Source organism: Notolepis coatsorum, assembly GCF_963971535.1.
Source record: "Notolepis coatsorum genome assembly, contig: SCAFFOLD_3491, whole genome shotgun sequence".
In the NCBI taxonomy this organism is placed as follows: Eukaryota; Metazoa; Chordata; class Actinopteri; order Aulopiformes; family Paralepididae; genus Notolepis; species Notolepis coatsorum.
Window position 1 is genome coordinate 2,531 of NW_028171143.1, and position 14,924 is coordinate 17,454.

The following is a 14,924-nucleotide window of genomic DNA, read 5'->3' on the forward strand; positions in this document are numbered from 1 at the left end:
ATTCTTGTTTTTAGGTTACTGCTTATTTTTACACTTTGTTTTATAGAAGCTGAGCCTTTTATGGTAGTTCTTTTCATGACAGTTTTCTTGTGTTTCTTTTGGAACTGTCTTTTGTCCACTACGGCACATAAACTCCCTTAGTGGAGGTTTATTGTTATTCAAGTTGTTTATATAAACTCTTATTAGGAGGTGCCTTTGTGGGCGTATTTAGTTTTCTACAATACCTCTTTATTGAGTGTTTTTTTTAATAAAAATTAATTGTTCAATCAATGTCTGCTTAAAACTCATTCAGCGCCAGAGGTGTGGTTGAAAGGCCAATGCTTTAAAGTATAGGAATACGTGGTGGTGTTTGCAGGGCTATAACTATATTATATAGTATAGCTATGGATACAATACTATTGCCCATTTGACATCGAGTATCTATCGTTCAATATGTGAAAAAGAAATACTTTTTTCATCCATACATTCCCATTTTATACCGTGGTGAATATAAGTATGGTTTTAGGGTAATTCATGGGAGGCTGGTAATAGCCCCCAACGTGTATTATACTAAATGCATTGGCGTTCCGTCCCTACACACGCTACAATTAAAAAATCAAATGTGTATGATAGGTATTATGTTCCATCATGAATGCATGAAAGGGTGGGGGGGGGGGTAGTTTTTTTTATCGTCACCAATGGAATACGTTATGGACTAGCGTTACACACATACGCTCGGATCACAATGAAGGCATGCTTTGATCAACGCAAGATTTATATCATATAGCCCTTACCTTGACCAGGATCTGCCCCAAAAAGAATATTCCAATTATCTGATCGCGAGTCCCAGTATTGGTGTCGATCGTGTCGCCAACATAATCCGCCATACATCAACGATCTGGAGCATTTGATGCTCCTGAAGCCGATCGGGACAACCGCTGTCCTTGCCCGACATAGAAAAGTCCGCCCGGACCTATATAATCGACGCACAGCCCAAGACACAGAGTTTCAAAGGATGTGCAATACCGGCCGCATCCTACCAGGCGGCGGTATTGGACTTTTGCGATCTCAGACTCATTCCCTATGATAACACCAGGCTCCCTGGATGGATATTGAATGGAAATATCGAATAAAAGAAATAACGATAAAAACCTGTGTGTGTGGGGGAGCTCCAGTAGCTCACCGCGTATCTCGGCGCTATTTCGGCGTCGGGGACAACCGTGCGCGTCACGGATCTGGGGTACACGAGTTCGACTCCCGGACTCGCCGTATTTTCTCAGAGTGTCTTCCCCTGATCTATATCCCATTCAACCTGTTTCTGTCGGTCATGCTTGACCAGAAAAAGCGATAAACGCTAAAAAGAACCAGCTGTCTGGTCAAAGTTTAAAAAAAAAAAAAAAAACTGTGTGTGTGTGTGTGCGTGCGTGTGTGTGTGTGTGTGTGTGTGTGTGCGTGCGTGTGTGTGTGTGTGTGTGTGTCCTCAGTGCTGCAGGCTCCGGTGCTTCTCCAGAACCTGTCTGACTGCAGCGTGAACGTCAGCAGCTCCGTGACCTTCAGCTGCCCCGCCCACGGCGTACCCCACCCAGCCGTCAGCTGGTACAAGAACGAACGCGCCCTGGCCCAAGGTTCAGGTGAGACTCAACCAGATCTAATCAAAGACTCTGTTGTATAATAATAATAATAATAATAATAATAATAATAATAATAATAATAATAATAATAATAATAATAATATAGTGGTTCTCAACCTGTTCCAGGAACTCCAGAATCTGGTCATCAGCGTAACAGAGAACTTGTTCTCAATGACCTGTGTTAACCCTTTCACTACCACACTACCAAAGGGTTAACCCTTTCACTGCGACAATACAGCATGTTAACCCTTTCACTGCTATACGACAAAGGGTTAACCCTATCACAACCACACTACAGAAGGTTAACCCTTTCTTTCACTACCACACTACATACAGTTAACCCTTTCACTACCACACTACAGAAGGTTAACCATTTCACTACCACACTACAGACGGTTCTGTATCGTTAGTGGCTTAGCTTGGCATCGCTACTGCACTATCTCGCGTACGTGCACGCGTACTGAATAAACCACAAATGTACCTCTAATACCAGTATTAGTCTGACCACACCCCTCATCAGCTTACCTTCATAAGCAGGTGTGTGGTCACCTGCTCTCCTCCTTCTCGCTTTCACCACAAGGAAGAGGTGCCTCGGTAGATCCCCACACTTGACACCATGATGGAAGAAATTGGATTAGGAACAGCTTGGGAAACAAGGATACGTTGACATCATATCTTTATTTTCTCTCTCACTATTTTCGAGAAAATACGGCGATATTGTCTTCGTACTGGAGTGTCTAGAAGATGATGATCATTCTACAAACCCTCCACCGGTTTTCGTATTGGGAGCACGCCGCTGCATGCTTCTCAACTGCAGTTCCTTGCTGTGTTTGTTGGGGTGAAACCTGTCAGGCCACAGCTGAACTGTCGGACATGCCGCTGTTGTGAGGAGCGGTGCGTTCCAGGTTGGGTGAGTAGTGTTTGCTGGCGGGCTCCACTTGTCTGTTAGTGCTATGGGGGCTACTTGACAAAGTTTATGGAAACCGGCCCCAGGCTAGGGTCCTTTGTTTAGCCGTCTAGGCGACAGAAGGCCTTGGTCTGGCGACCATTATAGTTTTAACTAGTGGGCCGCGACCATTGACACTGGTGATCCCTGTGTGTTCTGGACGAGTGGATTCTCTCTGTCACCGTGTTAAGACCCCATCTTTCATATCCAAATGAGAGTATTCCTTCACGAGGGGATATGTGCATGTAATGTGCGATAGCGGCAGATTCATGTTCAAAGTCAGCTATACAGGCCAGTTGGTACTGTGCTGATTCCGCCGGACGTGTTAATGTCACCGTTGTGAAGCGGTGTTGACGTCTTGTTTTCTCTTTTCTCTTAAAAAGTGAGGAGGGTTCAGAACGGCGGCCTGTCTGGGTGAGTGTTATGTCATTGTTTACATGTTCATAGCTTACGGTTAGCCGGTCGGTGGCCTGGCGCGGGGTAGCTTGGCTTCTCGCGCGCCGCCGGGAGCTCGCTCCTGATCGCGTGCGTCGTAGATCGGCGTCTCGCGAGCGGAAGCAATAGCACCCGAACGGTTGGAGCAGCCGTTAGCTTGATGCTATTCTGTTGAACGTGCTTTGATTTTTAACATGTTTTACACTCTTGACCACGACGTCATCCTTGACAGGGGATGTTCGTCGACCCTGCCTGAGCCTAGACGGGGATTGCGTCAACAAAGAGGACTGTAGCGACTGGTGGAGCGGCGACGCTGCCCGGATCGAACAACACGGGACGGTTGTGTTCTACGGTGGCTTGTGACTGCACTTCGCTGATCTGCGTTCCGGGCAGGTACGGGGTTGGCCAGACCTCATAACACGTCTTCTGGTTTTACCTTGCTAAATGTATTGTGAATAACGGTGTTTTTTCCCAAAACGTGTGTTGTTGCAATGCATTTGAGATACGTTGCGGGTTGTGTGTGAGCTGTTTTTGTCACTGGCAGTTAGCTTCTCCGTGCAGATCGTGATGTATTGATCTGGTTGTTGTGTGAGAAACATCATGGTGTTTATGTGTACCGTGTACTCACTACTAAGGCAACTAACCTATGAAGCTATGCTTGGTGACGAGTGAGTAAAAGAATGTTCTTTCTCAGACTGTAATGACAATGAACAGTGAGTTCACACATTAACAGGTTTTCCTGTTTTAACTGGCCGTATTGAGGGTAAAATAGGAGGATTGTGTTTCCCCCCCCGGTTCCCTGGGGACTTTATCACCTCCTATCAGACATGTTGTGCATTAATTGTGTCTTTTGTGTGGTAGGGATACGATGTAACTCTCAGCTTGATTGCTGAGGTTGTGCTAAATCTGCTGGAGAAACTTATTTCCTAAAGGGAAATTGGTTTGGTTGCTGTCATGTGTGCTTAGCAAGGCCTGTGGTCGATACTAATCAAGAATGATGTATTCTCTCATTGTGAAAAAAACGGCGTTCCTCTGTTGAGTGTTTTTGCCATTTTTTGTAGGTGATGATGGGTTGTGTGTGTCATGTGACCTACAACTGGGTTGTACTGGCCACAGAAGCACATGTGTATGTTGGACCGGGGTTCTTAGAGCCCTCTCTATTCTGTGTTTTTCCTTAGTAAAAATCAGATAGCAGGTTAGCTCGTGCGCTGTGTGGAGCTGTGAAACGCTTCATAGAGCTGACTATGACTGTGTCATATTCTCTTTTTGTCGTTACGTCGTATCATGGGTGTGGGGTCGTAAAGGGGTGAACTGGTAACCTTTCCTCTCCCCATTGTTCTGTCGGTCAGGGGTACACCCCCTGTCCTTCAAGGTTCCCGTCACGTGGCGGTTCGGCACGTTACGGGGGGGGGGGGGGGGGGAGTTCCTGGTCCCACGGCCTGGTATATTGGGCGTGTGCACCGCAGGAATTCCCCCGCCATAGAGTACGTCACCGTGCGCGTCTCTGTTGGTAGGACTTCCGTGTGCTGTTCAGGTCCATGTGATGGATCTGTTTTCAGGGGGGGTGGTCAGGGCTCCTCCTCACCAAGCGCCTACTCAGGCCTTCTGTGAGTTCGGACTCCTTCTTCCATGTGAGGAAGCCTCCATCAGAGTACAGAGCCTTCCTCCTCAGATTGTCAAAGTGAGTGGACCCTCTAGAAGGGTCCTTTTCTATTGTATGTATATTCGATTCAATTCGTTTATTGAGTGTGTATGGGTTCGGTGCCTCTTCCCCGGAGGCCCTAAAACCAGTTTTTTACATGGCTCAAGGTGCAATATATTCTTTTCAATCTGTACAGCTCGCGTGGGAAGTCTTTCTGGGGATCCCCGTCTCTTTCCTATGGGAGGGTGGTGGGATGTAAAAATGTGAACATTTTTTACCCCGGCTGTGTAGACTGGGATACATACTGTTGATGCTTCCTTCTTTCTATTCCAGAAGTGTTGGAGTTAGGGAGTGTCACACCCCTCTTGTCGTTCCCCTGGGCGCCTTGGGGATTCAATGACAGGTCTAAATAGCCTGTTCATTGATGGGGGTGTGTCCCGACGCACGTATAGTGCTAGCTCGCTGTAAACAGGCGATTGACTGGCACGCCTTAGTTGCTTGTGGTTGAAACAGCGTTTTTATAAAGCAACTGAGATGGGGGTTTTTCCTCTTCCGGCGACCACATCCCATGACCTGGGTGGGTTGTCGACGGATTCTCGTTCATGTCTGGGGGATGATGACGGGATGGATCTGAACATATGTAGTGGGGTCTCACGCCCTTGGGGTGGGCCACCAGGCGCGGTTCGTCCCAACGTCTGGGTGGCGCCTTCTTTTCATGTTAAGATCAACACGCATATCTGCCCTTCTCCTGGAGTAGGCATGTCGGCGTGGTTAGGGCACGGGACTGGTTCTGGTCACGCTGGTCCAGATCAGTTGAACCCGTTGTCCGCCGGGGATGCAGATCTGCTGTTCTGGTACCCTGAGGGACTTGGGCTTTTTTCAGGGGGAAAAATGCCAGGTCGGTCTGGGTGTCACAGGGTTAAGCGCTATGGAGACCCTGGTTGGGTATGTTTTTACTCAGCACTGTCGTCATGGCTTACAGCCATGCCATTCTGTACGCGCTCGATCTCGTCGGATCTCGGCCGCTACACAGGTTGGTCCTGGTTAGTACTTGGTTGGGAGACCGCCGGGGAATACCAGGTACGGTGTGCTTAGGGGCTGGTTCTCCATTATTTTTCGCTCCTCTCTCACGCATGGCGAAGAGGGGCCTGTGGGGGTGGTTTTTTGACCTCCTCTGGTGACCCTGTGCTTCCCGTACCGCCAGGCCCGGTCCGAAGTGATGTTTGCGACCCGTAGGCCTGGGTTAACCCTTTTTGGAAACTGAAACACTTGTACTGCGGTATAGCCGGTGTATACCCGCAGGTGTGTTTTGGAGTTTTTTCTTGAGGGGTTATAGGAACAACCACCGCATTGGGTAACACCGAGGTTGGTTGATTCCCTGGTGTGTTGGAGCAGTGTCAACTCCCGGGTTCACCGTTTGAGGGTGCCCCTGCACGTTCATGACGTCTGCCAATCGTGTCAGCCTTCTCTGCCTCGACCCCTCTGGGTGGGGGTTGTTAAATGGAGGCTTGGTCATGCAACACCGCCAGCTTACGCTCCTTCCGCCGGGGCGGCTGTGTTCAGCTGTCCCCTCTGGCGCCTGTCTCGTCCGCAGTCTCCAGGCTAGGGTTAACAGCCTGTTGCCTGGTTTTTCCCCGGTGCGCTGCCTGCTTCCGTTGGTTAACCTTTTTTGTGTGCTTACGGCCATGCTGACTGCCTATTCTGCAGGGTCAGTGTGCCAGGCGGTGTACTATTGGGGGGACGGGGCCCGCTCGGCTTACGGCCATACCGACCTGAACACGCCCGGTCTCGTCCGATCTCGGAAGCTGGGCAGGTTCTGGCCTGGTTGGTTCCGCCTGGGAATACCAGGTGCAGTAACTGAGGGGCCTTTGTCCGAATACGCTGGCGATGTGGGGGGCGGGGCACTACGTGCCCACCTGGTGGGGTCTTGATGCTGGCATCATGGACTTCTCCGGGCCCCCATTCCAGGGAGTCCAGTCCTTTTGGTGGGTCTGGGTCTTCCTTCGTGCTCCGCTGCTACGGCCTTGCCACGGGGTTGGGTTTGCCCTTGACCCCGTGATTCTGGGGGCAGTAACGAGGTTGTTCCTCCGTTCGTTCCCGGGTGGCATGCGGGTTGTGCGTGTGTGTAGTCGTGGGGTCAGGCCACGGTCTGCTCACCCTGTGCGTTGAGTTGCTTGAGTGCCTCTTCGCACGGTCGGGTCCGTCGCCCTCCCGTGACGTCCCTAATAGGGGGGCTACCCTCCATTAGGGGGGGTCGGGGGGGCTCGGCCCTCCCTGTTCTGATGGTTTTGGGGGGCTGTCAGCGGGGTGTATTTGTCAGCCAAGTGGCTCCGCTTGGCCTCCCTTGTGCAGTAGCGATGCCAAGCTAAGCCACTAACGATACAGAACGTTAGGTTATGACTATAACCAAGTTCTGTTAGTTAGGGGCGATGCTTGGCATCGGACGCCGCTGCAGCCCTTGTCCTCACCTTGTGGTGAAAGCTTGGGAAGGAGGAGAGCAGGTGACCACACACCTGCTTATGAAGGTAAGCTGATGAGGGGTGTGGTCAGACTAATACTGGTATTAGAGGTACATTTGTGGTTTATTCAGTATGCGTGCACGTACGCGAGATAGTGCAGTAGCGATGCCAAGCATCGCCCCTAACTAACAGAACTTGGTTATAGTCATAACCTAACGTTAACCCTTCCACTACCACACTACAGACGGTTAAAGTGTGGTAGTGAAAGGTTAACCTTCTGTAGTGTGGTACTGAAAAGGTTAACCTTCTGTAGTGTGGTAGTGAAAGGTTAACCTTATGTAGTGTGGTAGTGAAAAGGTTAACCTTCTGTAGTGTGGTAGTGAAAGGTTAACCTTCTGTAGTGTGGTACTGAAAAGGTTAACCTTCTGTAGTGTGGTAGTGAAAGGTTAACCTTCTGTAGTGTGGTAGTGAAAGGTTAACCTTCTGTAGTGTGGTAGTGAAAGGTTAACCTTCTGTAGTGTGGTAGTGAAAGGTTAACCTTCTGTAGTGTGGTAGTGAAAGGTTAACCTTCTGTAGTGTGGTAGTGAAAGGTTAACCTTCTGTAGTGTGGTAGTGAAAGGTTAACCTTCTGTAGTGTGGTAGTGAAAGGTTAACCTTCTGTAGTGTGGTAGTGAAAGGTTAACCTTATGTAGTGTGGTAGTGAAAGGTTAACCGTCTGTAGTGTGGTAGTGAAAGGTTAACCTTCTGTAGTGTGGTAGTGAAAGGTTAACCTTCTGTAGTGTGGTAGTGAAAGGTTAACCTTCTGTAGTGTGGTAGTGAAAGGTTAACCTTCTGTAGTGTGGTAGTGAAAGGTTAACCTTCTGTAGTGTGGTAGTGAAAGGGTTAATACACTTTGGAGAATTCATACATTTCATAAGGCCTTGTCTCAGGGACCCTCATCTGCAAAAGGTGTTGCTGTTGGACATGATTCAAGGGGCACTTTACCAAAAATAATGCTGATTTAATTTGGACCACACATCCAAAAACTCATTTAGTTTGTTATTGAGAGTAGATTTAGTTGAATATGGCCACCAGTGATGTCATCAGGGACATTGAATCCTTGTGTTGTCTTTAATTACAGCTGACTGAAATGATGTACATGGGGAAAAAAGCAATACCTTGGCTTATAGGGACTGCTATCTTTTCATTTAATTGAGCTATAGTTAACAAAACACAATGACATCACTGGTGGTCATATTGAAACTCATTTACTCCCAATAACTGTCAAACTAAATTAATGTGTGAGATTATGTGCTAAAAATAAATCCAGAATTAGACAACCGCAGCTGAGACGATAAGAGAGGAGATGGTGAATGATCTCATACTGTATTATTCTCTCAGGCTCAACGTCTAGTGAATGAAATAGTCAGTGTTGTAGTCGAGTCAGTAAATCTCGAGTCCGAGTCGAGTCTCGAGTCCCCAGTGTCCGAGTCACCAAAGAAGAGCCAGAGTCCGAGTCGAGTCCCCGTTACCCTATAGTCCGAGTCCAAGTCATCAAGGTTGAGTCCACTCCACTCGGGAGGTCAAAGAGCTGACATACAAATAATAAAAGGTCTACATTAAACATAAATGACCACCATTTCAAAGGGAGTTTATTTACTTTGTGACTCAATAGCCAAAGAAATGCACTAGCCATCAATATCTTCTGCCAAATGATTAGGAGCCTATTACACTTATTTTTTTTGTTTTTATCCACTTTTTCTCCTTATTTATTTATTAATTAATTTATTATTATATATTTTTTTCATCCCAATTTCGTCTCGCCAATTCTCCCTTCAATTCTCCCCTCCCCTGTCTCGAACGTTGCTAGACCATGCCTCCCACTGGTCGGCTGCAGTGTGGACCAAGCCTTGCATCACGTGTCCCCTCCGGTACACGAGGAGGCAGCGGTCGCATCTTTTCACCTGTACAGCGCGATCTCTCAGTGGCGAGGAGTAACGCGCGGGAGGCTCACGCTGCCCCCGATACTTCCTGATTCTACTGCGCAGGCGCACCAACCGACCTGTAGGAGTCGCTGTCCACAACGTCCAATCCCCACCCACCGGCTTTCCAACCCCTAACACCGCCAATTGTGTTAGTATGAACGACCAGCCAAGCCGGTAGCAACGCCGAGAGCTGGGCTCGAACCCAGCATCTCCTGCGTTAGTGGCAAGCGCCTTGGCCACTGCGCCCCTTAGCCGCCCCCTATTACACTTTTCTTTTATAAAAAACTCTATTAATCAATTAACAATTAACTCCAAGTCCGAGTCGTGAGTGCTCAAGTCCAAGTTGAGTCACGAGTCCTGAAAATCAGTCCTGGACTCGAGTACTACAACACTGGAAATAGTGAAATTAAAATATTCCCCCTTTTTCTGGGGACCCTATTGAAACCACCTTAAAGACCCCTAGAGGTCCACGGACACCACGTTGAGAAGCACTGAAGGCCATTTGGTGGACGCTTTTATCCAAAGCACCTTACTGTACCATGAGTGTATACATATTTAAGCATGGGTGTGGTCCCAGTGGGAATCGAACCCCTAACCCTAGACGTGTCAGTGCCTTGCTCTACCCACTGATTTTACCCACTTACATACACAAATGAGCACACACATAACACTTACACGCACATGCTTTCACACACACACACACACACACACACACACACACACACACACACACACACACACACACACACACACACACACACACACACACACTCAAACGCACTAAACACCTTCTGTATCCTCATTTGAGACAGTATTTAATTTTGTGTTTGCGTTTTAATTTTGTATGTTTTGTTGCTCTATTTATTATTGTATTCTGTAAACAGTGTTAAGGAAACGACTGTAAAACTGTAGTTGACCAAACAACTAGCTACTTACTATGCTAGATTACAACAGCATTAGACGTATAATAAGATTACAAGAGCGTTAGACGTACAATAAGATTACAAGAGCGTTAGACGTACAATAAGATTACAACAGCATTAGACATACAATAAGATTACAACAGCATTAGACGTACAATAAGATTACAACAGCATTAGACGTACAATAAGATTACAACAGCATTAGACGTACAATAAGATTACAACAGCATTAGACATACAATAAGATTACAACAGCGTTAGACGTACAATAATATTACAACAGCATTAGACGTACAATAATATTACAACAGCATTAGACGTTCAAAACAGAAAAGCAACTTGTTTCCGGTGTTTGAGAATCTTTGCCATTTCTGCTGTTTCTCACCATCAGGTATCGTCATAACACCGGAGGGTTGGACCCTCCACATCGATCGAATCACGGTGGAGGACCGGGGCCTGTACACCTGCCAGGCCACCAATGAGAGGGGCTCTGTGGAGAGCTCCGCCTACATATGGGTCAACAGTAAGGATCTCTTGACCAATTGTATATCTTGATGATGGGTGTTTGTCACTCTTCTTCTTCTTCTCTCTTCTTCCTGTCCCTACCATGGACTTGAGTCTCTTCCATATACGGGCATGCTTGAATGTGGTATTGTTCTAAGTTCTGGAAATAGATCTCGAGTCAATCACCAATTCACTCAGTCCCCTTGACTCTCCAATGCATTGTGCATAATAGAACATAATTCATAGTATTCCATCGCAGACATCTTGGTAGGCAAATGACAGGTGATTGTAATCAAACAGCAGGTGATTATTTATCATTACCGGGTCAATGTGGCCAGCGAGCTGAGGTACTGTGCCATATTGGTAGGCATTAGAAAACACAATGGAGTCACTAAGGAGTAAGGGTGTTGAACCCTACCAGACCACGATGAATATCTGAATTATTGTTCCTAAAGGCCTCTAAGGGGCAACAAAGAAGCTAGTATAGTGGTCCGTATTCCTTTTCCATTCATTTGCACTAAGCTAGGCTAGCTTGATAGATAGTTTTCTACTTAGCGCACAGAGAGGAAATGAGTATCTATCTTCTGGTCTGACTCTGGAAAAGACGGCCGGTAAGCACATTTCCCACTTGTTAAACTTGTGTGTGTGTGTGTGTGTGTGTGTGCATGCGTGTGTGTGTGTGTGTGTGTGTGTGTGTGTGTGCGTGCGTCTGTCTGTCTGTCTGTCTGTCTGTCTGTCTGTCTGTCTGTCTGTCTGTCTGTCTGTCTGTCTGTCTGTCTGTCTGTCTGTCTGTCTGTGTGTGTGTGTGTGTGTGTGTGTGTGTGTGTGCGTGCGTGCGTGCGTGCCTGTGTGTGTGTGTGTGTGTGTGTGTGTGTGTGTGTGTGTGTGTGTGTGTGTGTGTGTGTGTGTGTGTGTGTGTCTGTGTGTAGGTGTCTCGGAGGCCTCCTCCCTGGAGATCCCCACTCTCACCTGTACCTGTGTGGTCGCCACCCTCTTCTGGCTCCTGCTCACTCTGTTCATACGTAAACTCAAACAGGTGAGTGATGCTGTGAGTAATGAGTGGACATTAATGGGTCTCATTCTCCAACGGTACTTATGACAAAAAGGGCTTTCTCTTAGGGCCATTTGAGACCTTTTCGGGCAAGACATGAATATAGAGACAATATATTATAATATAATATTAATTATATATGTTTTATCGGGATGGTTGGTGAATCCCAAAATCTGCCCAAAAAGGTCTCAAATGGCCCTAAGAGAAAGCCCCTTTTTGTCGTAAGTCCTTGGAGAATGAGACCCAATGGATTATTCTCTAGGTTCGGTGATGTGTGTATAGTCAGTGTGCTGCCAATCTCCTTCCGGGCAGTAAAATATGTCCCTGCTGCTCTCAAAACAAACCTGATGAACTAACAAGACATAAAAAAGTTCATTATTTGCATTTAAACGTAGTAACGTTGGTTGAGTCGTGACATATACAGCCATTCTCATATCATGTTCGCATACCGATTAATATGTTGTAAAATCAGGTTGCGGAGCCTTTATTTAACCAGGAAGTCCCATTGAGATACAAGATCTCTTTTGCAAAGGAGACCTGGCCAAGATGACAGCAATAACATTTGCAATATATCAGACAGCAATCAAATGTGCGATACATCACACAAGAACATAATAAAAGTGCATGTACACAATATACAATACATCACATGTAAACACAAAAACGCAAAACAGAATAGTCTACATAATAGTAAAAGTGTACGACAGTCAAATACAGGGTAATACAGTAATTTTGCAGTTTTTCAGTTGGGACCCGACTATAGAACATAACATAACATGATTTAATTCTTAATTTACTTTAAAAACTGATCTTACTTGTGTAATCTGGGTTAAATACAGTGGTAGTCTGTTCCTGAGTATGCCATACATTACAGTGTTCTTTAAAGCATCGGTTCTAGGTGAGGGTAACGTGTTTTGTAAAAGCACGTCTCATATCATAATGATGTCTGTGTGTACAAGTATGTAGCTTCTCTTGAGGCACAAATGTTTCTTACATATTGGATCAGGCTGTATGTCGGTCTCTCTTCTACCCTCATCCATGACAGCCTTCCAGGGTGCCTGAATACTTTAGACAACAAATGTTTGTTTTTCCGCGTCTCTAATTGGCCAGGTCATTTCTGGTCATGTGACATGTACGCCCAATCGTGGGACCGCAAGTGTCTACACTGGTTAAGCTTAGGCGCTCTTTCGAAGTTGGTTAAGGTTAGAGTTTGTCTTAGAACATGGCGATAGAACGCCTGCCCTTCTTTCGACGGTTAAGCTTAGGCACTCTTTCGAAGGTTGGTTATGGTTAGAGTTTGTCTTAGAGCATGGCACTAGAACGCCAGGTAGTTTGCAGGCTGTTAGACCCGGAAATAAGCGCAGAACTTGCTGTCCCACGATTGGCGCACATGTCACATGACCTGGCCAATCAGAGCGCAAAACTCGCACGCGGAAACAAACATTTGTTGTCGAAAGTATTCACGTTTCCAGGGGGCCGTCCAGGTGCTAGTTGTAGCTGCTAGTTGTAGCTGCTAGTTGTAAGCTTGTTTTGCAAGTACATGTTTTTTTAATCCAGCAAAAACGACAACAGCACTTTCCTCCTACCGGTGTCGCAGTCGAGTCACTAAATCTCGAGTCCGAGTCGAATCTCGAGTCCACCATGTTCGTGTCCGAGTCCAAGTCCGAGTCACCAAAGAAGAGTCCGAGTCGAGTCCCCATTACCCTAGTCCGAGTCCGAGTCTAAGTCATCAAGGTTGAGTCCACTCCACTCTGGCAGTCAAAGAGCTGACATACACATAAAGAAAGGTCTACATTAAACATAAATAATAATAATGCAGGACCTCTTTAGGGGGGTCTTTATTCGGCATGCAACGAACTGGACATGCAATTGGAGCGGCACACACACACCGGGATACACACACACACACACATGCATTGTCTTTCCTCAGTCGCCGATGCGATTGAGTCTCTGCGCTTGACCCATCCCGTCGTCCTTCCCCCCATGGGCAGCCGGGAGCAGATAGGGCGTCAACGTGAGCCGCGCCCCGGGGACCAATCCAAGTGCTCCTGTCTGTCTTCGTCAAGGACACCACAGCGTTAGCGATCTTGTTGTTGTGCATGTTTTTCCATTGGGTTTATCTTATCGGGGGGGAAACCCTTGCGAGCACGGGGAGAACATGCAAACTCCACACAGAAAGGCCTGGGAGATACCCCACCTGGGTACCTGGCATCATGGAAACCTGGTCCCCAAGCGGGAATCAAACCCTGGACCTTCTTGCTGTGAGGCGACAGTGTTAACCACTACACCACCGTGCAGTCACCATTTCAAAGGGAGTTTATTTTCCTTTACTGTGACACAATAGCCAAACACTCGCCCTCAATATCTTATGCCAAATGATTAGGGCCTATTACCAAAAAAAAGTATAAATAAAAAACTGTATATTAGGCGGCTGGGTGCGCTCGTCACCAATGCAAGAGACTCCGGTCTCGAATCCGGGTGTCAGCGTTGCCTCCGGCTTGGGCCGGCCGTCATACTAACTCAATTGGCAGAGTTAGCGGGTGGAAGTCGATGGGTGGTAATCTGGACGTTGTGGACAGCGACTCCTACAGGTCGGTTGGGGGACGCCTGCACAGCAGAGACAGGAAGTAGCGGGGGTTAGTGTGTGAGCCTCCCACGCGTTACACCTCGCCACTGAGAGTCCGCGCCGGCAGGTGAAAAGATGTGAAACAGGCTGCCTCCTCGTGTACCGGAGGGGACACGTGATGCAAGGCTTCTATCCTCCCTACGACCGACCTGTGGGCGGCATAGTCGAGCAACGTTCAAGACAGGGGAGGGGAGAATTGGAGATGCGAAATTGGGATGGGAGAAAAATAGAAAATATGGAGAAAAAGTGGATAAAAAATAAAAAAATTAAAAACTGTATTTATCAATTAACAACTCAGAGTCCTCGTCTGCACCTTCCGAGTCCGAATGCAGTCAATGCTCGAGTCCAAGTCCGAGTCACGAGTCCTGAAAACCACTCCTGGACTCGAGTGCTACAACACTGTCCTCCCACTCTGTGTCTCCTCCTCAGCCGACCTGCTCGAGTGCCAAGCCGGAGTACCTGTCGGTCGTCTTGGACACGGGGGCGGGGCCTGTGGAGGAGCAGCAGTGTGATAGGCTGCAGTATGACGCCAGCCAATGGGAGTTCCCCAGGGAGCACCTGAAACTAGGTACACTTCGGTGTGACTTCTGAATTCTGTATCCATGATTGACAACTGTCGTTGGCAGTTTTGATTCAAGGGTCAATTGTGCCAGCTAATGTTAGAACTGGGCAGGATGAGGAGAGAGAGAGAGAGAGAGAGAGAGAGAGAGAAGAGAGAGAGAGAGAGAGAGAGAGAGAGAGAGAGAGAGAGAGAGAGAGAGAGA

General features: G+C 47.4%; 1 long non-coding RNA gene across 1 annotated transcript; it reads left to right on the plus strand.

Moving 5' to 3' along the window:
- The first annotated feature begins 1,476 nt into the window (after positions 1–1,476).
- Positions 1,477–14,725, plus strand: LOC311248342. The gene is made up of 4 exons (XR_014620940.1): positions 1,477–1,610; positions 10,371–10,502; positions 11,413–11,519; positions 14,590–14,725. It is a non-coding gene; the product is annotated as an uncharacterized lncRNA (long non-coding RNA).
- Positions 14,726–14,924: the final 199 nt, after the last annotated feature.